Here is a 26,438-nt window from a genome sequence, read left to right as displayed (position 1 = left end):
GCAGCTCCTAATACTATGACTATCTGTACTAAACCCGATGAAGCACTTTTGTACTCAACCTTGAACCGATGAAATGAAATGCCATACAAATATACCTTTGCCTTGAACATTCAATTTCATCTCCTCCGATGGTGATGTCACACAAGCATCCAACTTCCATCAAGCCACTTGTAATCAACACAAGTATTCACATATGTCTTGATCTTCCATGAATGATATGGTCCACTCCATAGCTTCACAATGCTTTGTTGGTTTATCGATCACAGCCTCGCTGGCTCTTCACCGTTGCACTTGGTCCATCAGCATCAAGCCTTCTACTCGTGCTTCAATGCCTCGATGGTCCATCACACCCGAGTCTTTAGCTTGCCCTTCACACTTGCAACCCAATCGTTCAAAGCCAAGCCTTGCCTCTTGATCTTCTCCGCCTAGCCACACTACACCATGTCATGTCTCATGCAATGAGCTCCTTCATCTCACTAGTTGAGCACTTGCAACATGCACAAGCCAACTCTCTACCATGGCTCTATGTATTGCTCACATTAGTGTACCTATAGACTAAATACCTATTCATCTCATATCAAACATTAGTCCACCTAAGGTTGTGACTCAATTACCAAAACCAAACTGGGACTTTCAACCGCTACATACAAATGATAGGGTACATGTTGCAAATATTGTCATATGAAAGCAATATTAGTTTTTTTTATATTTTGGATAAAGAATAATATTGTATTTATATTTTGTTTAGAAAAACTATAACATTATCATTTGTGAAATATCAACATAAGCTAGCTAAACATTGACCAATAGAAACCTTCCTCTTGAGTGATTTTTGTGACATGGAACATGATGTGTGAGGTAATGACCCATCTAAAGAAGTAGATTAGATAACCCATGAAGTCATATAGCTTTTAGAGCATAGGAAGAACTTTGTATTGGTAGAGAATGTGTGCTCCTATATGTGTCAAATTATAAAGTTACCTTTTTGTTTAAAACAAAATGTATTCACTTGCATGGAAAGTTATCTACCACTAGTACAAATGTGCACATTTATGATGAATGAAATTTTGTCATGGAATATTGATTTCTATGACATTTTTTTTTGCATTCGTCATGGATCATTGGTGACGGTCCTCTAATCCTGCCTATTTATGACAAAATCAAATATCATCACAAAAATTCATCATTGAACGACAAAGGTTTCATCACAGATCACATGAGCAACTGTTCCAACTCATCTGTGATGCTCCACTTTTGAACTGTGACGACTAGTACGTCGTCATTGAACTAATTGCCCATTTGTGACGAACAATTTTTGAACTTTAACAAATGGCACTTCATCATAAATCTCTGCATGGTCCTTTCTCCATCCGACATGTACTTGTGGGACACGCAATCACTCATTTGTAACAAATGGTTTTACAAAACATGAAATACTTTTAGAAACAAGACATGGAATTACATGTTTGTACACCAATTTGTACAATCTTCTGATTGCCACTTTAGACTAACATGGCCTGATGGAGTGCAAACAAACCTAAAAGACTCTTCCTTGCACCCTAAGTTGCAATTTAGCACCTAATGAATTCAATTTTTTCTTGTGTCATGTTTCTTTCCCATTTGAAATTCGTTGTTTGATACAAAAAAAAACATGCCATCAATTTAAAACTTTCCACTTGCATAAATTGTTCCTCTTATAGTTACCTGATGTTTAGCTACTTAAATTCTTCTAATTTGACAAAGCTTGTGAAAATTAATGAAGATTATTTTGTATTTATTTGAGGATGATTCAAAATTTGGGATACATATTGCATATATAACTAAGAATGACTATTTGACACACAAATGGTTACGTCGTCTAAAATACTAGTATTAGTGACAAATGCATGACATCTTTCTAACATCTATTTGTCACTAATGCTTTCTTTTCACATGTCTAGCTTCATTACACAATCATAGATATGAAATATTAGAGTTAATCTTGTAATTGTTTTGTCTTTAGTAGCATCCTGTCGGTGCGAAAAGTGACCAACAAGTAAATATTTGTAGTTTTGCCGTACATTGTGATCGGATGTGGCCTAGCATGCAATGACACAGGGTTTATACTGGTTCAGGCAATGTGCCCTACATCCAGTTTGAGTCGGTCGGTGATTTTATAACTGAGCCTAGGTGCTCGAAGTTTGCAGTGGGGTTACAAACAAGAAGGAGAAAGATGGGGGGTGCAAGAGGTCCGGTCAAACTCCGGATCGAAGGGCCGAGAGTGACGGGAGCTCCTACGTGTGCTAAGTATTCGAGCGTGTGATCTGTGTAGCTTTAGAGTGTCTAAAGCTAGCAGGGAGTGAATCGATCGTTGGTTGTTCGAATCGTCTCAATCCTCCCCCTGTTGAGAGAGAGAGAGAGAGAGAGTATCCCCTTTTATAGATGAAGGAGACGGCCTTACAAGAGAGAGAGAGAGAGAGAGTACGTATGCTACTAAGTCTTGTTGCCCACGCCGTCGGGTATAAGATAATTGTAGGTGCCCACAATACTGTTGATGTCAGACACATGTGGGAGGTTTTACCATGTTTATCATGTATGGCAAATGACGGCGCCCACAACACTGTTGATGCCTAGAAGCATGTGGGGGGTTTTACCGTGTTTGCCTGATATGGGAATTGATGGCGCCCACAACACTATAGGGCAAACGTCAACGCCCACAACACTTCTTGGGTTCCGACATGCTTGGAAGGTTGCAGGGCACCCCTCTGATATGTTATGTCGGTACTGTCCTGTAGGTGTATAGGGTATGATCCTTGGTATTGCGGTTTGACTTGAGCGTCCTGCCTTACTTGTTCCGCTCGTTTCCTGGGTCCTCACCGAGCGAGCGTCCCCGGTCGGTTGGTCCCAGTCAGCTCCGACTGCGCTAGTCGGAGAAGAGCTGTAAGCAGAGATTCGGTGTATCCCCGGTCGGAGACACGGGTCGGAGTCAGAAGCGGTGTTTGGCCAGGCCTTTTGGTCGGAGACGTGGGTCGGAGTCGAAAGCGAGCGTTGTTCCTTCTTGGCCAGGCCTTCCGGTTGGAGGAGCGGGTCGGAGTTGGAAGCGAGCGCTGTTCCTTCTTGGCCAGGCTTTCCGGTCAAAGAAGCGGGTCGGAGTCAGAAGCGAGTGTTGTTCCTCCTGGGCCAGGCCTTCCGGTCGGAGAGGTGGGCCGAAGTCAAAAGCGAGCGTTTTTGGATCGCCCTTCTGGCCTGTCGTCAGGTTTTTGGGTCGACCCAGGAGTTGCGCGTCGTTCGTAACGTCGTCTGCTAGGCCGAGCTTTTGCTGGGAAGCAGGTCCGTGAGGGACCCCAGGTTTATGAACCTGACACATCCTTTAACAACTTACAACATTTCTTTCATAAAGATATTAAAGACGGGTACATGGGTTTTGCATGCCACAAATACATTGAGTAGGACATCTAAACATTTCGCCCTTAAATATTGGCTTTAGCTTGTCCACAACCTTAATAATCAATATAAAGAGCAGCCTACATGCTACAATCATTCCACATGGCGCTGCAAAGTCCACCCATTTTGAGTGGCCCATTTCTGTTTCAAATAAGGTACGGAACACTTGCTCGCCAGTTATTGTTTTATCTCCTACTCCTGGGTTGTTTTGGAGAACCAAACCCAAGAACTCATTCTTGTAAAATCCCTGGAGCGCATACTTGTGGAAAGAGATGTAGAACATTGGGTACTTCCAAACTATCTTTGGCAGTTTACTAGGTATTTGGAAAAATCCACAATTAAGCATCATGACACCTTGTATTCCAGCACCAGTGATGATACCCATTAGAAAATCTGGCACGATAGCAGCTACAATCATCATAAGGCCTTCAACTAGCATCGTGCACGAACAAAGGACAAGCGTAAAATATATACGAAATGGTCTACTCCTCTCTTAAGACCAGACAGATAGTAAGCAATTGCACCAGGTAGTACAGCAATAAGGACAAGATATGGTGTGGCTGATAGCCAATTGGAGATCACAAATGCTGACACACCATAATGTCCATTTAGCCTCTCTCTCCTGAATATCTAGGCACCATAAACAAAGTTACAAGTCAGAGGAGCACAATTGAGTCTTTGTGTACGTCTATAAATTCATCAATTCTTCACCTAATGTAGTGAGACCTAAGAAATTTATAAAACAGGCTACTTGCAAAAAACTATAATTATTCTATTGTAAATGGTATACCAACTCATGTTGATATAAACTGTTTTTGCCATTGCATTGTTTTGTTACACATGGACATGTTTGACCTTTTACTATTAAAAGGTCAAAAATACTAGATAGAAAATGAGACAAGGATAATATTCTAGTGAACTCTACTCCCTAAGTTCCAAATTATAAAACATTTTAACTTTTGTAAATTTGTAGCTTTTGCTGCGAGTGAGCTCTACTCCCTCCGTTTTAAATTATAAGACATTTTAGCTTTTGTAAATTTGTAGCTTTGCTACGCACCTAGATATATGTTATGTCTAGATATATAGTAAAAATTATAAATCTAGAAATGCCAAAATGTCCGAGGAAGTAGTTAATAAGGCTATATTTTACTAGATCTCCTAGTAACACATCATGGTCTCATTATCATAAATGTCTTCTCATTAAGTTTTTCCCGAAGTAGTACGATATGTATATAATAAAAGGGTGATACCTTCATTTCCTCTACAAATGATGTGAATCCTCCAATTGCCATCAATGTTAGAAGGCCACCGGTGAACATTAGCATTGATGATCTAGACTGAAACAATAGGATCAATAACATTAACTACATTTACAACTAGCCTACTTATTAATTCATATCATAGACTACTAACACAAGATCTAATCAACTTACACGAATAGAATCATATCCATAGCCAAAATTGCAATATATGGTACCAAGGCATAGACTTATGGAAACATATATGCCAAGTCTCAACCAGTAGTATCCGACATCTCTGTACATGTTTACAAAGGATCTTTTGGTGAGTACAAACACCTTGGTCAGGAAACTGGCTTGGTTTCTTCTGATCATCAATCCACCGTAGTTTATCAAGCCAAACAATATCTTATGTCATCTCCATGCAAGCTTACACAATAGTCAGAAGACGTGAGTATACTAACCATTTCATTTATGTCGTGCATTTGCTTTTTTGCATTTTCTGATATACTGGAGGATTTACGGGCATTCGTCAAAATGGTTATTGCTTCGTCTGCTGCAGATGGCTTGAATACTGTTCTTTCTTCATTTTCCTGTAAGTTATTACTATGTTAAAAAGGATGCTTCCATGAAATGAATTGATCTCTCTGTAATCTACTCGACATAGCTACAGTAAGAACCTACATTGACAAGTATTTGAATATAATCTAAATGTCTTTCCCTGTTTGCTTTCATTAACTATTGTGAATAAGGGCTTGATGAGATAAATCTTATGTACCGATTCAAAATCTCTGTTGATTGTCCTCAAGAAATGATCGGAAGGATTTCTCATTGGTGGGCAAGCGGGGTAGCCATTTGATGTGAAGAACTGCAAATATAATGTATTTGTAAATGAAAATTGTTAGCAAACTAATAAGTGAATAAATATTTGTCTCATTGTTGGAAAGTAAAGAATGATGTACCTCAGCGGCCGGGCCAAAGTAGATGGTCTGTCCGGAGGCGAGCAAGCAGAGGCCATGGAAGAGCTCGAACACCTCGCCACATGGCTGGTGCACGACGGCGACGATGGTCATGCCGTCCCGACGGCGAGGTCGGCGATGCGGTTCATCACGTGGAACGAGGCGGCGCTGTCGAGCCCGCTAGTGGGCTCGTCCAGGAATAGCAGCCGCGACCGCGTGAGGATCTCCATGCAGATGCTCAGCCGCTTCCGCGCTGCCCGCCGCTGATGCCCTTGGTTTCGTGGCCGCCGATGCGCGTGTCCAGCGCGCTGGTCAGCCCCATCTCCTGGATAGTCTCGTCGGCGAGGGCGAGCTTCTTGGCAAGCGGTATGCTGTCCGGCAGTTGGATTTGAGACGAGTAGTAGATAGCCTCTCGCACCGTGAGCGTGGCCATCAGCACGTTCTCTTGCGTCACGTACGCCTGCAAGAATCGTTTATTTGGTACTTACTCTACCTACTTAAATCCACATGCATGAACATTGAATCTGTACAACCTAAAGCATTCTGAAAGTTGCAAGTGCTTTTGAATCATTGAAATAAATAATGTCTGAATCTTCATTAAAATTTGTGGTGGTGATGCTTTTAGTATTTCCGTTCTCAGTCAAGATCAAGATCTTACTAAGGTTCCGAAGGCGAGCTTCTGTCTCCGGCCATTGATGAGAATATATCTCCTTCCCTCCTCATGTTCGTGTCCAGTCTCCCTGTGTTTATATATATTGATCAATACAGCTTGGATTATTTAAGCAGAATATCCGTAATAGTATAACACATTAGCCCATTAGTAACATGTAGCAGCCGTGAAGTTGGCCCACGTGGCCCAAGTGGCTTGTGTGGTTGTGGTTAGTGGGTTTAGTACCACATTTGAAGTTTAGAAGGGTGAGAACAAGCTTATAAGCCTTGTCGTTCCAAACATAGCACATCTAGGTTAACCTTTTTACACGAAGCGAGAACAATGAGAGAGGTGCTACGCATAAGCAAGGTTGTTCCATGTGCGGATCAGTTTTGGACACAGGATGTTACAAATAGTTCTACCAATAGCATGTTTTTAAATAGCTTGGCCATAATATGCTAAGAAGTTTTTCCGAGAGCTACAAATGAAGGTCACTTGTCACTGAGTTTTTAGAATCAATGTTTCAGTTTTGAAGTTCTCCATTTCTATAAGTTATAAAATTCTGATGTCGAAATATGAAATTCGTATATACGGATTTATTTCAGGATTATAATTTAGTGATTCTGATGTCAAATAAGTTATTCATATAAATTGATTTATTTTGGCATTATAATTAAGTGATGGCAAGGATAATTTTTATAACTTATGAATAATAGAGCACCTATTTACTATCATACAAACTTGGGCACGATATGCTAAGCCATCTTCCATGTAAACAAAGAGTTTTGGATGCGGGGTGTTACAAATAGTTCTACCAATAGTATATTTTTAAATAGCTTGGCCATAATATGTTAAGAAGTTTTTCTGAGAGCTACAAATGAAGGTCACTTGTCAGTGAGTTTTCAAAATCAATCAGAACATCATAATAACATTTTCTGCTCGCAAGATAACATTTTCTGTTTCAGTTTTGAAGTTCTCCATTTCTATAAGTTATAAAATTCTAATGTCGAAATATGCAATTCGTATATATGGAAAATCCAGCATTATAATTTAGTGATTCTGATGTCAAATATGTAATTCTTATATATTGATTTATTTTGGCATTATAATTAAGTGACCGCAAGATTAATTTTTATAACTTATCAATAATAGAGCACCTATTTACTATCATACAAACTTGGGCACGATATGCTAAGCCATCTTCCATGTAAACAAAAACCAGTGTCCTTCCTAGACGACTTCTTATCTGGTGTTACATGGAATGAGCTAGTTCAATCAAACAACCATGCTTTAAAGACAACACACTAGTGTTGTTAAGCTTATGCCAGTGTAATGTTATCATTTTTATTTGCCTTTCACACTAGCGGTTCACAAAATCGTCTGAAAAAAATATGAAAACTATCGTAAAAACATTTTTTTTGGCATTATAATTAAGTATTCTTATATTATTAAAATAGAGGATGAATGGCCTCATATTTAGGACGCCCTTGGTACAGAGTTCTAATTTATTAAACTGTATTATAAAACTTAATACAATTCGAAGTCCTTTGGTAACCAAATTATAAACACATTTGATGCTTGCGCAAAAAAAAAAACATATTTGAGTTGTATTATTGCTTCTGCAACAATCATTTGCTGGCTACGGTAAATTCATTAGTTTATTCAAGTACTGTGGGTCACCCATATTGTGACAAGACATTAGAAGTCATTATGTTATTAATTAGTACAAGGAATACACTATTTTATATTGCCTTGTATAATTTTATTGATGCCAAAATATTGTATCTGATTTTAATTATAGTTCACTTTCACTTAAGTAAAAAATTTAAACTTTAAACTAGTTCTATAACATCAAAATTATTTCAGTAAATTGTCCATGAAATGTTTTTGATAGAACATTTATTTGAATTTAAATGTTAATATTTTTTCAAATAACTTAGTAAATTAGAAAATTTTGACTTAAGATAAATCCAAAGTAGACTATGATTACAAACGGATGGAGTATGCAATAAGCTTTTTCATATGAAAGTGAAAGACTTGAAACTCTTACGTTGACGTCTACTCCCTTCAGTTTCCTAAAAGATGTCGTTTTAGAGAAGGTTTAGGTCAATCATTAGAAATATAAATTATGAATAACTTTTAAATTATTGAGTTTGGAAATATGAAAACCATATGAGTAGATTTGTCTTGAAATATACTTTCAAAAAATATACGTATATCATTTTTCAATAAATATTTTTTATAAAAAAGAAGTCAAAGTTATGCTTTGGAGACCGTGTCTCTATCCAAAACGACATCTTTTAGAAAACTAGAGGGAGTACTAACCCACATTAATTAATAGTATCATGGTCCACACAATTATCTCCCAACTTGAAGTTGGACAAGAATTCAGCTGCATTTATGGATCATAATATTTGCCCACATTATGCGACGCACCATATGGATCCACGTATATGGTATACGGTCCTATTTGGCAGGGCTTGCAACACCCTTGGTGTTGCACCCTAAATCAATTATTAAAACTTGTCATGAGCATCATGTTTATGTGTTAATGCATGTGATAAAGTGTGTAGACCAATTTCTGTAACTCAAAATAATCAATAAAAATGCTAAATGAAAGTTGATTCGATAGTTCATGCATTTCAAGTAGAGTTTAAAACCAATTTTTATTAAGCAAAAATACTATAGAATATGTGTGTGATACTTAAATAAAGTTGAAAGTGCAAACTTTGTAGATGACAATGAAATGCTTGCTGTTGAAAAATAATATTGCTTAGTAATATTTTCAGTAGCTTAGAAATACAATTTGAAATAGAGTTCAACTCAAAAAAACTTAGAAAAATTTCAAGCTTGTGTACAACTAGATATTGCTATGTTTAGCAAACTATTTTGAGAGATCGGGTTAAAGGGTGGTGTAGTGTTATAGCTTGATTTGTAGTCTCATATGCCATCTTGAGCATGGTGAAGAGCTCCTAGAGCAACCATTTAGTCATTTGGGGTACTTTAAATTTCGTGTGCGTCACATGTCTTGGGATGGTTGGCGCCGTGCATGCGATCACCGCGCGGTCAGCTCGTGCCGCCACGCTGTGTCGGTCAGGCCGCCTGGGCTTGGCCGAGGCCGGCCGATGCGAGCTGCTAGCCTCGCGCCCTACTGCCCTGCCTCGTGCTGCAGCCATTGGTGCCGCCATGGCCGCACTGCGCTGCTATCGCATCGCCGCACTGCCGACCAGCCTCGCGTCGCGACGCTGCCGCTGCCATCACATCGTCATCGCGTCCGCACCTGTCCGCTATAACCCTACGCCGCTGTCAGCCCAGTTCGAGGCCGCCACTGCCACGCGCACGTGGCCGACCGCCGTCGCCTTGTCATTTAAGACACTACGGCCGCGCAGGCCACGCCGGTCGGATGCGCGCACGCCTTGTCCATAGCGCCTACGCGTGGTTGTCCTGATCATGCCGACCACGTTCTGCCAAGGCAAGGACGAGCTGAGCCCACCTGCCGCGCCCCTTCTCTCTTTCTCTGCTACCGCCATCGAGCCGCGCCATTAAATTCATCAGGGAGAGATCACCTCAAGTCGATTCATCATGTTGTTGGCTCCATCACATAGCTGCCTAGCTACCCGTCCCCACCCCGCCTTGAATGGCGCCCAATCGATCTCTAATTTTGGAGTTTCCCCGCCGCTGTGCCGATAAGGCCACGTCCAGTCGCGGGTGTGGGCAGCTCTCCCATCGTCCCTCCCGAGGCAATTCACCTGCACCACTAGCATCGCCTTGACTCCCTCTCCACCTTGCGTGCCTTAATCGAATCACTACCTCCTCCCCTTCATCGTTGACACAACCGTGCCGCCGTGGTGCGCCACCGAACGGCTAGGCCACACATGGCCAGCCTTCCTCTACCATCTTCCGCCCCAACTATCACCTCGGCCTGGTCTATGGTAGCGTCCTGACTCTCATGCGCTAATCAATTAGGCTTGTAGCTACCATAGCCCACCGGAACAGTGGCACTGCCGTCGCGGGTGGCCACGCACCGCTGCAGCCTTCCCTAGCTAGTCATGTCACCCTACACCATCGCTTAGCGTAGCTGCTTAGGTCAGAGATGGTGATCGACCCATTTGGTGGGCTCGCGCAGGTCCCAGGTGGCCGGCGTAGGCGCTCAGTGCTGCCGCTCGCCGTGCCGCTGTGCACTGAGTCGCTGGGTGTGCGCGTTGGTGAATTAGGGAAAGGCTAGGGGGTTAAGTGAGAAGTTATGAGAGAGGGGCAAATAGTGTTAGTACTTAGTTGTAATTCGAGAGAAGTGCGAGATCTATTTTACAAAAACGTCAGCATGCGCAGGTTTCCCCTTCGCAGGCTGGGGCCGCGTGGGCCGCACCGCGGGCCGCCGTGCGCTCTGGTGCGTGCGCTGCGTCACATGGGCCGCGCAGGAGAATTTGTTTTTCTTTTTCATAAGGAATTAGAAATAGTTTTCTAATATCGTTTTTGAGCTGATCTTTGGTAAATCATATAAAATCATGTAGGTGTCCAAAAATTGTGAAACAAATTTTTGTTAAGTTCCTAAAATTGTGCTCTATCTGTTAGTGTACTTAGTTCATATATACATGTTGATACCAGGAGCTATTAAATCATTTGAAAATGTTTAATATTGTTAGGAGAATTATTGTAGGAATTTTGGTGGTAAATTGGTGATAGCTTTAGCCCTAAAAATTTTATAGCAGCATCGTGGTATTATTATGTGCTCACTGTAATTTTTGTAGCTTTAGAATAGACTAAACATAAGGGTAGTTAAATGCTCTTTGTTTCAAATATACATTAAATAATTAGTAGAAATAAAGATATATTCTTCATTTGTAAAGCTAGGTGTTTGTTAGTTGAACCCAACACTTTGCTTGGTAAAGATGATAGTTAGCTTAGTGCCTTAGTCATTAGAGCTAGCTTAGTATGCGTATTCTTATTTTAAGAGTTGTTGTTGCATAAATACTAAGTGTTGCATAATCATTGCATGCATGTAGAGAACGTATTGGTGGAGTTCATGACTGCCAGAGAGCAGGAGTACGAGGAGGGGATCGAGGAGTGCGAGGAGGAGGTCTTCATATAGGAGGAAGCCCCACAGCCACTGACAACTGACATAGCTGATAATCCGCCTGCCCAAGGCAAGCCCCGGTGCATAACCCTTATTTTGAATAATCACTGGATATATATATGTGATGTGCATTTATGTTATAGGGTTTATTTTGAAACTATATGCAAAGATAAACGTACCTATGAGTCCTACTAGCATAGGTCATGTAGCTGCTATGCTTAGGCTATCGGTAGCGTGAGTAACCTGCCGTTACTCATAATAGGTGATTATTAATCATGATAAAATGGTGAAAGGAAATGGAGATCAGGCAAGGATATGGTACGGGTATAGGTGAGTGTAATAGGTTGTGTCCCGTGGCCAACGGGGCATAGCTTGGTTACACTGTTTTCCCTGTTCATGTCGGTTAAGGACCGTCCGTTGCTGTGGATGGTAGTCAGGTCACAGACTTATTATCCTGAGCACATACTTGCTTATGAGAGTGGAAAGGCTCATTGCTCTCTTGTCGTGGGTTCCGACTCTTTTCGGACCGACTGATTGCAGACGGGGATGGTGGAGGTCTAAGCACCACATTGAGTCTGGGACTCAGGAGTGGGGGCTTGGAGTCCAAGTTTGGATGGGGAGTAGGACCCTTGACAAGAGAGTGGTGGGTTGGTTTTGTTTGTGCCTAGGGTATAAGCGGGTCATGTGTTTTGGTGTACCTTGCTGGGATACATTGGTTCATGAATCGCCGTGTTATACGGTACGACTTGGCTATGGTTTAGCACCATACTAAGAACTAGAAGATGAAAGGGGATGAATGGATCTAATTGCTCAACTCTTGCTTGAAAGTAGAATAGGTGCTTACGTAGAATGGTTAGCTAATGAACTAATCATGACTGCTAATAAAACACATACATAAAGATTCACTACTAGTAATGCTTTTCACAAAAAGGAATCCTAACAAACCATAAAGCTTATCATATCCTTTGGAGTCAGGAAATTATTCCCACTAGTCGGGTAAGTCTTGCGAGTACATAGTGTACTCGGAGTTTATTTACCACTGTTGTAGGTGTAGCTTAAGGAGTGGCTATTGTGTGGAGGATATTCTTTTGGTGGGCATAGATGGATCCTTGTATCTTATCGTTAGATGTTTATTTCAATTCCGTTATTTAAATTCCGCACTCTGAACTTGGTATTGTAATAATGCATTTCTGAGAACTCTTGTTGTATGAAATGGACTAAGTATTGTAAACTCATTCTCATTATTGGATTCTAGATGAAAAACATGGATTGTTTGAGTTCTCTCGTGGGGTGTGCTCGACGGAACTGCCGGTGTAGCTCCCTTTCAAGGTGCTCAGTGTCTAGTGGAAGATGAGTGCCTTCGGAAGCATGTTATTTTGGGCGGTTCTGCCATAGGTGGTATCAGAGCCAATAATGAGTTACGAGTTTCATAACTCTTTTCAAAACCTAAAATTTGACCAACAAAAGTTTTGCGAAAAGTAGGATGCGATAAAATTATGTAAATAAGTATAAGCCCTAGCAATATGGTCTATCTAGGATAGCAGTACTAGATTTATCTAATCAATTTTCTACAGGTACACTAACTTACGCTGCGTAAGAATCGTTTAGCAAGCGGAGAGTGAGTGTGCGATGTGCCGAATTTTTTTGCGAATGCTGCTATATTTCGGCTTGAGTGAACGGGTAGGCCGATGCATGCATCATAAAAAGAGAATCTTGCTTAAACTAAACTTTCCCCACACGTATAATTTGGATTAGTGAAATGATAGGAATAACCTAAAAGAATGCTTTAATGAAAGCCTTATCATTTCTCTAAGTCTCTTGTTCCTAATCTAGAGGGTTGTCCCTAATGGTTGGTTCTTATCTGTTTATAGATGAACCTAAGGTCTGGTCGGGGGAGTACCAGCGCTGGGGAAGGCTAGGGTGATAACAGTCATGGTGAGCACAATGGCAACACCAATGGTTACAGCCACGAGGCCCCACTTCTGGCTCCTCCTCCACCACCACCACCTCCGATGACCCATGCAGAGATGATGGCGGAGATGCTGGCTGCTCAGTGTGAGTCAACCATGCCTTGGAGATGTTTGCCCAGGCTATTGGTGGCTTCGCCCGTGGAGGCCCCGGTGGCAATGACGGGAACGGGGGATGTGCCCATGCTCCTATGATGTCCTGTTCCTACCAGGACTTCCTGAAGACACACCAGCCCATGTTCACACCAACTGCTGAGCCTCTAGATGTGGAGCATTGGCTTCCTTTTCTGTAGCAGAAGTTTTAGCTGCTTACTATGATAGAAGAGCAGAAGGTGCACTTTGCTGCACAGTAGCTTCTGGTATCTACCAATGTGTGGTGGGATACTTTCAATGCCAAGCAGCCGGCGGACCACCATGTGACTTGGCAAGAGTTTACCACTGCTTTCCATGAGTACTATATTCCCGCTGGTTTGCTAAACACAAAGTTGACTGAGTTCCTGGATCTAAAGCAAGGGAGTATGACTGTGATGGATTATGTGAAGAAGTTCAACCATCTTGCACAGTATGCTAGGACCCATGTAGACACTGATAAGAAGAAGAGGGACCATTTCTACCATGGCCTCTCTTGCATCTTGCAAAAGGAGCTGTACACTGGGGGATATCAGACTTTTTGTGCTTTGATGAATGCAACCATTGCTATGGAGGGACTTCAGCGTGATTCTCAGGCGGAGTGGAAGTGCAAGCGGGTGATCACTAGATCTTCTAGTCACCCATAGGCCCAGAAGGTGCAGGTTGTTAGGAGGATGCCCTATCACTCTCTGGGTGGACAGTCATTCCGTCAGTCTTAGTAGGCTTACCAGGCACCTCCCACCCAGTATCATGCACCAACTTAGCAGGTGCAATAGTAGCCTTAGGGACAGCAGGTTCTGCCTCGTCAAGGATAGGGGAACAAGTCTAGTGCTTGTTTCAAGTGTGGCAAGGAGGGCCACTATGCTCAGGAGTGTCCACAGAACTAGCCTACGCAGTCTTCCCAGTCTTCAGCCAACTCCCGTCTGGTCAAGAGGACGATTATCAAGAAGAAGGTGTCCATAAGTCGCTCTGGACAAGTCAACTTCACTGAGGCTAAGGAGATTTTGTAGAATGAACCTATGATGGCTGGTAAGTTTACCATTGATTCCCACCCAACATATGTATTGTTTGATTCTGGTGCATCACATTCATTCATGAGCATGGGGTTTGCACAGAGGCACAATATATCTCTTATGGCTATTCCTATTACCTATATAATCAGTACTTTAGGTGCATAGTTGTGCGTTAATACTCAGACGGACACAGTCAAATTAGTGCTAGCCACTCACAGTTACCTCCTCCAGTTCATGGTGCTGCCTGGGCAAGGCATAGATGCAATTCTGGGCATGAACTAGTTGTGAGTTTATGGGGTAGTCTTGAACCTTAAGTAGAGAGTTGTTGAGTTATGGCTTCCTTCTTCCAAGGATAGGATGTCTCTCCTTATGTCCTCAGATCCATCCCTACCAGCTGTTGCTCATGTTGAAGCTTCTCTTGATCTTGCTTCTATTCCTATAGTCTGTGAGTTTCCGGATGTCTTTCCTAAAGATCTACCTAGGTTGCCACTGGATAGGGACGTGGAGTTTACTATTGAGTTAGAACCTAGCACTGGTCCTATTTCACAACGTCCCTACCGCATGGCTCCTAAAGAACTAGAAAAAATGAAGAAGCAGTTAGAGAAATTATTGAAGAAGGGCTTTATCCATCCTAGTTCTTCATGATGGGGTTGCCCAACTATTTTTGTTAAGAAGAAGGACGACACTCTTCGGATGTGTGTGGATTATCACCCTCTCAATGCGGTAACCATTAAGAACAAGTATCCTTTACCTCGTATTGATACTTTGTTCGAGCAGTTGGCTGGTGCAAAGGTGTTTTCTAAGATTGATCTTCGTTTGGGTTATCACCAAATTAAAATCCAGCCACAAGATATACCAAAAACAACTTTCTCTACTAGGTATGGGCTGTATTAATATCTAGTCATGTCCTTTGGTCTCACCAATGCTCCTGCATTCTTCATGTATCTCATGAATTCAGTCTTCTTGCCGGAGTTGGATAAGTTTGTAGTGGTGTTCATTGATGACATTTTGATATACTCCAAGAACAAAGAAGAGCATGCACAACATCTTTGGATAGTACTAACTCTATTAAGGGAACACAAGTTGTATGCCAAATTCAGCAAGTGTGAGTTTTGGTTATATCGAGTGTAGTTTTTGGGACATGTTCTGACACCTGAGGGTATCTCTGTGGACCCAAGCAAGGTGCAAGATGTGTTAAATTGGAAGTCTCCAAAGTCAGTGCATCAGATCCGTCAGTTCCTTGGTCTTGCTGGTTATTATCAGTGCTTCATTCCCAACTTCTCCAAAATAGCCCAACCAATTACCAAGTTGCTCTAGAAAGATGTCAAGTTTGTATGGAGTCTGGCTTGTGAAGAAGCTTTCCAAGCTCTGAAGCATTTTCTTATCACTGCTCCTGTTCTCGCCCAACCAGATATTGATAGGCCATTTGATGTGTATTATGATGCCTTAAGGACTGGATTGGGATGCGTGCTTATGCAGGATGGACGTGTGATAGCTTATGCTTTACGCCAACTGAAAAAGCACGAGGTGAATTATCCCACCCATGATTTAGAGCTGGCTACTGTGGTGCACTCTCTAAAAATTTGGAGGCATTATTTGTTGGGAAATAAAGTACATATTTATACGGACACAAGAGCCTCAAATATATTTTCACTTAGTCCGAGCTGAACATGAGGCAATGGAGATGGCTGGAGCTAATCAAGAATTATAATTTGGAGTTTCATTACCATCCTAGAAAAGCTAATGTGGTAGCTGATGCTTTGAACTAGAAGTCGTATCAAGTTGAAGAAGCACCTTTGTCTCTCAACCATGCTGAGGTGCTAGCTCACATTGCTCTAGTCTCGGATCTACTTGAGCAAATTATTATCGAGCAAAGGCAAGATACTTTAGGAATTCCTCACATTAAGAAGTTAATCATCGAAGAGCATGGTCCATATTTTAGTATTGATGATCAAGGTGTAGTAAGGTTCAAGAATAGATTGGTTGTTCCATCAAGTGAGGAGCTTAGGAGAAAGATTTTGTATGAAGCTCATAACTCCAAGTTATTCATTCATCCAGGAAGTAACAAGATGTATCATGATTTGCATCACTTGTATTGGTGGCCAAATATGAAACAGGATATTACCAAGCACGTCTTAGAGTGTGACACTTGTGGAAGAGTTAAGGCGGACCATATGCATACTCATAGATTTCTACAGCCCTTACCTATCTCTGTTTGGAAATGAGAAGATATTTCCATAGATTTTATTATGGGTTTACCCCGCACGTCCAAGGGCTACGACTCTATTTGGGTCATTGTGGATCGTCTTACCAAGTCTACTCATTTTCTTCCGGTGGATACCAGATATTCAGCCAAGAAGTATGCCAAGTGGTATTTTTGACCAGATTGTGACCCTGCATGGAGTTCCTCTTACTATCATCTCTGATAGAGGGTCAGTCTTTGTCTCTCATTTCTGGGAGCAACTCCAAAAAGCATTGGTACCCATCTTCTCTGAAGTTCAACTTATCATCCGCAAACTGACAGTCAGACAGAAAGAGTCAATCAGGTACTTGAGGATATGGTGAGGGCTTGTGTCATCTCTTTTCTAGAAAAGTGGGATGAATGCTTGACTCTAGCTGAGTTTTCTTATAACAATAGCTATCAAGAAAGCATTCGTATGGCACCTTTTGAGGCCATGTATGGCAAGAAATATAGAACACCTCTTAACTGGGTTGAAGCGGGTGATCGTGGTTATTTTGGACCTAATTTTATCAAAGAAGCTCGAGGGCAAGTTAGTGTTATTCAGAGTCATTTGAAGGCAACTCAGAATCGTTAGAAAACTTATGCGGACAAGCGAAGAAGGCCCTTGCAGTTTGAAGTTGGTGACCATGTGTACCTAAAGGTATCCCCGATGAGAGGTGTGCATCAATTCGGAGTCTGTGGAAAGTTAGCTCCTTGTTGTGTTGGACCTTATAAGATTTTGGAGCGATGTGGTGTGGTTGCTTATCGTCTCCAACTTCCGGATATTTTGTCAGCAGTACATAATGTCTTTCATGTTTCTCAATTAAAGAAGTGTTTATGAGTTCCTAAGGAAGTGGTGGAAATGGAAGGACTCCCTCACCAACCTGATCTTTCTTATATTGAGCATCCTGTCAAAATATTGGATGAAAAAGAGAGAGTTACTAGAAACAAAGTGGTGAAATTTTACAAAGTCTAGTGGCAAAATCACTCGGAGGACGAAGCAACATGGGAGCAAGAAAGCTATATCTTGAAGCATTATCCCCACCTTCTTTATATTTCACTGAGGTAATTGTTTAAATCAAAATTTATTCTTATCTCTTTTTCCGACACTAGGCACCCACATGAAATCTCGATATGAGATTTTTTTAAGGGGAGACAGTTGTAACACCCTCGGAGTTACACCCTCAATCAATTATTAAAACATGTCATGAGCATCATGTTTATGTGTTAATGCATGTGATAAAGTGTGTAGACCAATTTCTGTAACTCAAAGTGATCAATAAAAATGCTAAAGAAAGTTAATTTGATAATTCATGCATATCAAGTAGGGTTTAAAACCAATTTTTATTAAGCAAAAATACTATCGAACATGTGTGTGATACTTAAATAAAGTTGGAAGTGCAAACTTTATAGATGACAATGAAATGCTTGCTATTGAAAAACAATATTGCTTAGTAATGTTTTCAATAGCTTAGAAGTGAAATTTGAAATAGAGTTCAACTAAAAAAACTTAGAAAAATTTCAAGCTTGTGTACACCTAGACATTGCTATGTTTAGCAAACTATTTTGAGAGATCGAGTTAAAGGGTGGTGTAGTGTTATAGCTCAATTTGTAGTCTCATATGCCATCTTAAGCATGGTACAGATGGTTTTGCTCCTGGAGCATCCGTTTAGTCGTTTGGGGCGCTTTAAAATTTGTGCGCGTCACATGTCTTGGGATGGTTGGCGCCCTATGTGCGGTCACTGCTTGGCCACCCCGCACCGTGCCCATGACTGCGTCCCACGTGGTCAGCCCATGCCACCAAGCTGGGTCGGTCGGGCCGCCTGGGCTTGGCCGAGGCTGGCCACTGTGAGCCGCTAGCCGTGCGCCCTACTACCCTACCTCGTGCTGCCACCATTGCTGCCGCCATGGCCACACTGTGCTACTATCGCATCGCCGTACTACCGACCAGCCTCACGACGTGACACTGCTGTTGTCGTCACATCATCATCGCGTCCGTGCCTGTCCACTGTAACCCTACGCCGCTTCTAGCCTAGTTCGACACCGCCACCGCCGCGCGCACGTGGCTGAGTCACCGTCGCCTTGTTATTTAAGACACTACGGCCACGCGGGCCACACTAGTTGGATGCACGCACGCCTTGTCCGTAGCACCTATGCGTGGGTGTCCTGATCGCACCGACCGTGTTCTGCTAAGGCGAGGACGAGCTGAGCCCACCTGCCGTACCCCATCTCTCTCTCTGCTGCTGCTGTTGAGCCACACCATTAAATTCATCAGTGAGAGATCACCTCAAGTCGATTCATCGCGTTGTTGACTCTTTCACACAGCTACCTAGCTACCCGTCCCCACCCCGCCTTGAATGGTGCCCGGTCGAGCTCTAATTTTGGAGTTTCCCCGTCGCCGTGCTGATAAGGCCATGTCTGGCTGCGGGTGTGGGCAGCTCTCCTATCGTCCCTCCTGAGCCAATTGACCTGCACCATTAGCATCGCCTTGACTCCCTCTCCACCTTGTGCGCCTTAGTCGAATCGCTACTGCCTCCCCTTCATTGCTGACGCGATCGTGTCGCCATGGTGCGCCGCCGCACGGCTTGGCTGCACGTTGCCAGCCTTCCTCTATCATCTTTCGCCCCAACTGTCACCTTGGCCTGCTCCATGGTAGTCTCCTAACGCTCCCGCGCTAATCAATTAGGCCTATAGCTACCCCAGCCCACCGAAACAGTGGCGCCGTCGTCGTGGATGGCCGCGCACCGCTGCAGCCTTCCCCAGCCAGTCATGTCACCCTGCACCGCCGCTTAGCGTAGCCGCTTGGGTCAGAGATGGTGATCGACTTGTTAGGTGGGCCCGCGTAGGTCCTTGGTGGCCGGCGTAGGCGCTCAGTGTCGCTGTGCACTAAGTCGCCAGGTGTGCGCGTGGGTGAATTAGGGAAAGGTCAGGGGGTTAAGTGAGAAGTTATGAGAGAGGGGGAAATAGTGTTAGTACTTAGTTATAATTTGGGAGAAGTGCGAGGTCTATTTTGCAAAAATATCAGCGCGCACGGGGTTTCCCCATCACGGGCCATCTCTGCGTGGGCCGCCGCGCACTTGCGCGCACATGCTGCGTCGTGTGGGCCGCGCGGGAGAATTCATTTTTCTTTTTCATAAGGAATTAGAAATAGTTTTCTAATATAGTTTTTGAGCTGATCTTTGGTAAATCATATAAAATCATGTAGGTGTCTAAAAATTGGGAAACAAATTTTGTTAAGTTCCTAAAATTATGCTCTATTTGTTAGTGTACTTAGTTCATATATATACATGTTGATACCAGGAGCTATTAAATTGTTTGAAAATGTTTAATATTGTTAGGAGAATTATTGTAGGAATTTTGGTGGTAAATTAGTGATAGCTTTAGCCCTAAAAATTTTATAGCAGCATCGTGGTATTATTATGTGCCCACTGTAATTTTTGTAGCTTTAGAATAGACTAAACATAAGGGTAGTTAAATGTTCTTTGTTTCAAATATACATTAAATAATTAGTAGAAATAAAGATATATCCTTCATTTGTAAAGCTAGGTGTTTGTTAGTTGAACCCAACACTTTGCTTGGTAAAGATGATAGTTAGCTTAGTGCCTTAGTCATTAGAGCTAGCTAAGTGTTGCATCATCATTGCATGCATGTAGAGAACAAGTTGGTGGAGTTCATGACCGCCGGAGAGCAGAAGTACGAGGAGGTGATCGAGGAGTATGAGGAGAAGGTCCTCGTAAAGGAGGAAGCCCCACAGCCACTAACGCCTGACATAGCTAACAATCCGCCTATCCATGGCAAGCCCCGGTGCATAACCCTTATTTTGAATAATCACTGGATATATATATGTGATGTGCATTTACGTTATATGATTTCTATTGAAACTACATGCATAGATAAACCTACCTATGAGTCCTACTTGCATAGGTCGAGTAGCTACTATGCTTAGGCTATCGGTAGCGTGAGTAACCTGCCGTTACTCACAATAGATGATGATTATTATTATTACTCTCATGATAAAATGGTGAAAGGAAATGGATATCGAGCAGGAATATGGTACAGGTATTGGTCGGTGTAATAGGTTGTGTTCCACAGCCAATGGAGCATAGCTTGGTTACACTGTTTTCCCTGTCTATGTCGGTTAAGAACCGTCCGTTGCTGTGGATGGTAGTTAGGTGACAGATTTATTATCCTGAGCACATACTTGCTTATGGGAGCGGGAAGGCTCGTTGCTCTCTTGTCATGGGTTCTGGCTCTTTCTGAACTGACTGATTGGAAGTGGGGATGGTGGAGGTCTAAGCACCACACTAAGTCCGGGACTCAGGAGTGGGGGCTTGAAGTCCAAGTTTGGACAGGGACCTGGACCCCTTGACAGGAGAGTGGTGGCTTGGTCTTGCTTGTGCCTCGGGTACAAGCGGGGCGTGTGTTTTGGGGTACCCAGCTAGGATACATTGGTTCATGAATTGCCGTGTGATACGGTATGACTTGGCTATGGTCTAGCACCATAGTAAGAACTGGAAGATGAACGGGGATGAATGGATCTGATTGCTCAACTCTTGCTTGAAAGTAGAATAGGTGCTTACATAGAATGGTTAGCTAATGAACTAATCATGAATGTTAATAGAACACATACATAAGGATTCACTACTAGTAATGCTTTTCGCAAAAAGAAAACCCAGCAAACCATAAAGCTTATCATATCCTTTGGAGGCGGGAAATTATTCCCACTAGTCAGGTAAGTCTTGCGAGTACATTGTGTACTCAGGGTTTATTTACCCCTGTTGCAGGTGCAGCTTGAGGAGTGGCTGTTGTGTGGAGGATTCTTCTAGTGGACACAAACGGATCCTTGTATCTTATCGTTAGATGTTTATTTTAATTCCGCTGTTTAAATTCCGCACTCTGAACTTGGTATTGTAATAATGCATTTCCGAGAACTCTTGTTGTATGAAATAGACCAGGTATTGTAAACTCGTTCTCATTATTGGATTCTGGATGAAAAATATAGATTGTTTGAGTTCTCCCATGGGGTGTGCTCAACGGAACTGCGGTGTAGCTCCCTTTTGAGGTGCTTAGTGTCTAGTAGAAGACGAGCGCCTCCGGAAGCGTGTTATTTTGGGCGGTTATGCCTCAGGGCTCATGCTCCATATTGTTGCGGCTCCTTACAAAGAGTCCACCAATAATCTCGCAAGGAACTAGGAGGAGCCAGAGCCATTTTTTATAGTGGAGCCGAAGCCCAAAAACAAAGTGACTTCTCTCAGTTTCTCCTCACAAACCTAATACAAATTACTACAGAACTACCACCAGAGCCGTTTTCTCCAAACATTTTCCACATAAAGGAGCCAGAGCCGGAGCCCTTTTAGGAGGAGCCCGAGCCCTACCAAATGCGACCATAGCCATCCAATTCTAGGCACATGGTTGACACGATTCACAATCAACATTAAATAGCTAGCCCATGTTTTTTGGATGCTTCATTATGAACAGTTCCTAATTGAAAAGTCTTTGATAAAGACACCACGGGTCATTTTTGTTTGCAAATTAAAACCCTATATGATTCCTGATGTACCACAAGTAAAATCTGTCCCCTTTGGCCAATACTCACTTCATTCCAAATTACAAGGCGTCCTCTCTTTCCTAGATACAATGCTTGTCTAAATATATATAGAGTGTAACCATGTATTTAGAAAAATCAAAATGTCTTATAATTTTTATTGGAGGGAGTAGTTCTTTGACTTTTCCTTTGGCTAATAGTTCTTTTAGTGAATAAATTTCAGTCTCCCACCTGTCTCACAGGCATTCAAAAAAAATATTTAATTAAAGTAATAAAATGCATTTCAACCAAACAGAAAGAGATAATAGAGTAAAATTGCAATTTCATCGAGGTGATATATTGGCAGGTTTGTTAGGTAAAAAGCAACCGTTACCTTTTGGGTGAGTATGTTGATCGACTGCAATTCGTTCTCGCTGTTGCTACAGGGTGATGCATGGAACAAGAGAGACGTACGGTTCATTCTAGCATAGTTTTATAGATTATCTCGTTCTGGACATACAATTTGTCAAGAGAATCGTTGGAGAAGCAATAGTCTTTACTTATAGTTATTTCCTTTCATTTTTTTTAATTTGATGAGCTCTTGAGCGGGAAAGGTTGTAAGGACTTGGCCATGTCAAGTCACAGAGGCCCAAAATTTTTCATTCAACAAAAGGTAAAGCCAACAGTTGTGGTTTTGTAATCCAAATCGAATCGGAAACGCCTCTGTGACACATGTAGCTAGGTTTCTACTCCTATGGTCGTTAACCTTTTCTTTAGTAGGAAATCATCTTTTGAAGAGTATATATATACTGAATATGCGTAACATATACACATGGTCCAATAAAGCACTATGGATATCAGAGCACTCGTACCCTCATACATCCATGTGGATGCGTCTTAGCACATATATATAATATCAAACAAGATTTGAGGCCTAAGCAACGTAGCATGCACAAGTATGCCTTTTGACAGTATTTAGCGCATCTATGTGTGTGCGCGTACTATTGCTCTTGAAACAAATGTAAGAGAGTACTGTTACCCATGACCCTTGTTAAGATTAATTAAGTATAGGGCCTGCGCTGGCTGGCTGAATGGAGGTTCGATGTTCCTTGAATGTAAAATAGTCACACGGAGTCAGGAGGCCTGGTAGTAATAGGACAATGCTACTGAGAGCCCTCGTGGTTGTTAGAACATAGAAACACCCAGACGGTCGATGGCAGATGAAGGTTTCGTCCATGGATTATCTGTGCAGTTTTTTATTGTCCACACCAAAACAACACCTTAAATAAAAAGAAACAATCATTTGTTCCAAATTCTTGTCTAGGGTGATCTGAGAAGCCAAAGATACGCATGGGAGCAATGAGCAGTTTTTTTGTGAATTAAATTACCGGCCAAGGTGTCGAGCAGTGTGGTCTTGCCACACCCGGACGGTCCCATGATGGCCAGCACCTCGCCAGGGCGCGCGCTGCCGCTGACGCCGTGCAGAATGGTGGCGGCCTGCCCCCTGCCGTCGACCGCCGTCACTCAGACGTCCTCCCACGTTATGAACACGCCACCGTCGTGACGGACGATGCCATCTATGCCATCAAACCTAGAACGAAGGCCACCCACGGCCACTACGTAAAAAACGATTTTTAGCAATGAGACAAATTTTTTTTGTAGGGGCGGCCGGTGATGGAGCCGCCCCTACAGTGGCGTGCTTGGGAGCCCAGACACCAGTCACCCCTACAAATAAAACAGCAGGGGCGGCTGGTGATACGAGCTGCCCCTACAAATGGGTCTGATTTGTAGGGACGGCTCATTCACCAGCCGCCCCCGGCGTTGCTATTTGTAGGGGCGGCTGGTGATTGAGCCGACCCTACAAATGCCCCCGTATAAAATACCTCCGATTTGTAGGGGCGGCTCAATCACCAGCCGCCCCTACAAATGACCCACATATAATACAACTGCAGCATCTTCTTTCTCCTTGGGTCACTCACTCCAATCCGTGAAAGAAAGGTGGGGAGGCCTTGGGCACCTCCCAAAAATTGCTCTACTAAGGGGGGAAGGTTTTGGTCTCAAATCCTTGGATTGAGAGGTTGTAGAAGGTAAGAAAATACTATTCTACACTTTGTTTTAAGTTTTAATGGTTGGTTAGTGAGTAATTAAAGTTTTGTTTTTCTCTCTCTTCTATGGTGCTTGAGCTACTTATGAAGCAAATTAGACTTAAGTTTTAAATGTACTAGGGTAAATTAGGAAGGGGAACAAGATCATACCCTTATTTGGTCCATGTTTTTTTATTTTAGTGAACAATTAGTTAGTTTTATGCATGTTTCATGTGCATGTAGATCTAGATCTAGGGTTTATTTTTTTATTAAAACCGTTATGTAAATTTATGTTTGATAAAATTGGACTAGGGTTTGTATGAAAGATATTGGGTAAAGTATAATTGTTGCTAATTATTGTCTTTGAAATTATTTATTGTAATCAATAAATATGTATTTTAATTATTTATGGATAAATGGGCTATTAATTAATTTTTCTCTACCATGGTGTGTTTGTATGCTTCATGTAATTATATTAGATTTATATTCATATATATCTGAAGTATATACAATTATTCTCAAGTAATTATTAATTTGATTCATTTTTATATATATCTGAATAAGTAGTCATTTAATGTTTGTTTTGTTGTTGTTGTAAAAGATGGAGTACAAGAACTCTTGGATGTATGGTTCGTTAAGGTTCAAGGCAGGTTTCCATGAAGAGGTGGACAAATTTATTGAAGCCGCAAAGAAGCATGCAACGACATTGAAAGAGAATAAGGATACAATTATTTGTCCCTATAAAGATTGCAAGAACCGTATGGCATGGACAGATGTGACTATCATCAGATCATATTTGATTATGCGAGGATTTGTTGAGGACTACACAGTGTGGATTTATCATGGTTGAAAGGATCAAGATGCCCAAGAGAGGGGGTTAATTGGGCTAATTCTAAATTTCTTTGCAATAATTAAGTCATATGGTTAGCCCAATTAACCCCTTATACCTAGAAAGTGTTTCTATTGATCTACCGCACAAAAGTTTAGCAACCTATATTCCAATCCTACTCTAGCATGACAGTTCTATGAATGTAAAAGACAAGAATTGAATTGCTCAAAGTAAATGCTCAAAGTAAAGAGAGAAGGAGGAACGCGGCGAAGTTTTGCTGAGGTATCGGAGAGTCGCCACTCCCCACTAGTCCTCGTTGGAGCACCCGCGCAAGGGTGTAGCTTCCCCTTGATCCGTGAAAGGATCAAGTACTCTCTATGGGTTGATTCTTTGACACTCCGTCACGGTGAATCATCCACAACCGCTCACAACTTGAGTTTGATCATCCACAAGCTCCACCGAATGATCACCAAGCTCCCAATCACCACCAAGCCGTCTAGGTGATGGCGATCACCAAGAGTAACAAGTATGAACTCTCACTTGACCACGACAAGCCTAATGAGAAGGGTGGATGCACACTTTGCTACCCTTGCTTTCACTAATGAGGGCACTCTTTGGGATTCTCAAATCTCAATAACCTCACTAGGACCTTGCTCTTCTTGGCACTCTCAAAGGTGTTTCTCAGCTGTTGGAATGAGCAAAAGTACCCCCACATACGAATGGAGGAAGTATTTATAACTATGGATGAAAAACGAACAGTTATGTGCCTCTACGGGGTGACCGGATGCTCCGGTCATATTGACCAGACGCTCCGGTCATGTTGACCGGACACTCCGGTTAGTCCTCCCCGAACTCCAGTGTTTAAGTTATGACCGGACGATGGACATCATCCGGTCAACACTGATCGGACGCGTCTGGTCGTGATTTTCCCTCTCTGGTACCTTACTAGAGTCGACCGAATGCTGGGACTCAGCGTCCGGTCACTTCACCTCTCAGCGTCCGGTCGCACCAGACGATTTCACCTTGATCAAATGAACTGTCCGGACTCTGCGCCAGTGTCCGGTCAGTATTTGACCCTCCATCCACTTCCAACTCTCGATCATATATGAATGAAGTTTGCTCCATTGGATCTAAGGGCCTCTTAGGAGCTACCTAGTGCTAGATTTAGCAAGTGTGCACCACACCTAACTCACTAGCCTCACTTAGGTCAAGCTACCCATCCATACCCCCCTTAATAGTACGGCCAAAGGAAAAACAAAGTCCTAAACTACTCTAAGTGTCTCTTCCACTCCAATCCACACTTAGAACTAGTCCATTCTTAACCTTGT

The 26,438-nt window shown here is 42.4% G+C and overlaps 1 pseudogene; it reads right to left on the bottom strand.

Annotated features, from left to right (window-relative positions):
• Positions 1 to 3,382: 3,382 nt before the first annotated feature.
• LOC136526018 (ABC transporter G family member 1-like) lies at positions 3,383 to 23,769 on the bottom strand (annotated as a pseudogene).
• Positions 23,770 to 26,438: the final 2,669 nt, after the last annotated feature.

Source organism: Miscanthus floridulus, chromosome 19 (genome assembly GCF_019320115.1).
Source record: "Miscanthus floridulus cultivar M001 chromosome 19, ASM1932011v1, whole genome shotgun sequence".
Taxonomy (NCBI): Eukaryota; Viridiplantae; Streptophyta; class Magnoliopsida; order Poales; family Poaceae; genus Miscanthus; species Miscanthus floridulus.
This window is presented reverse-complemented; position numbering and strand designations above follow the sequence as displayed.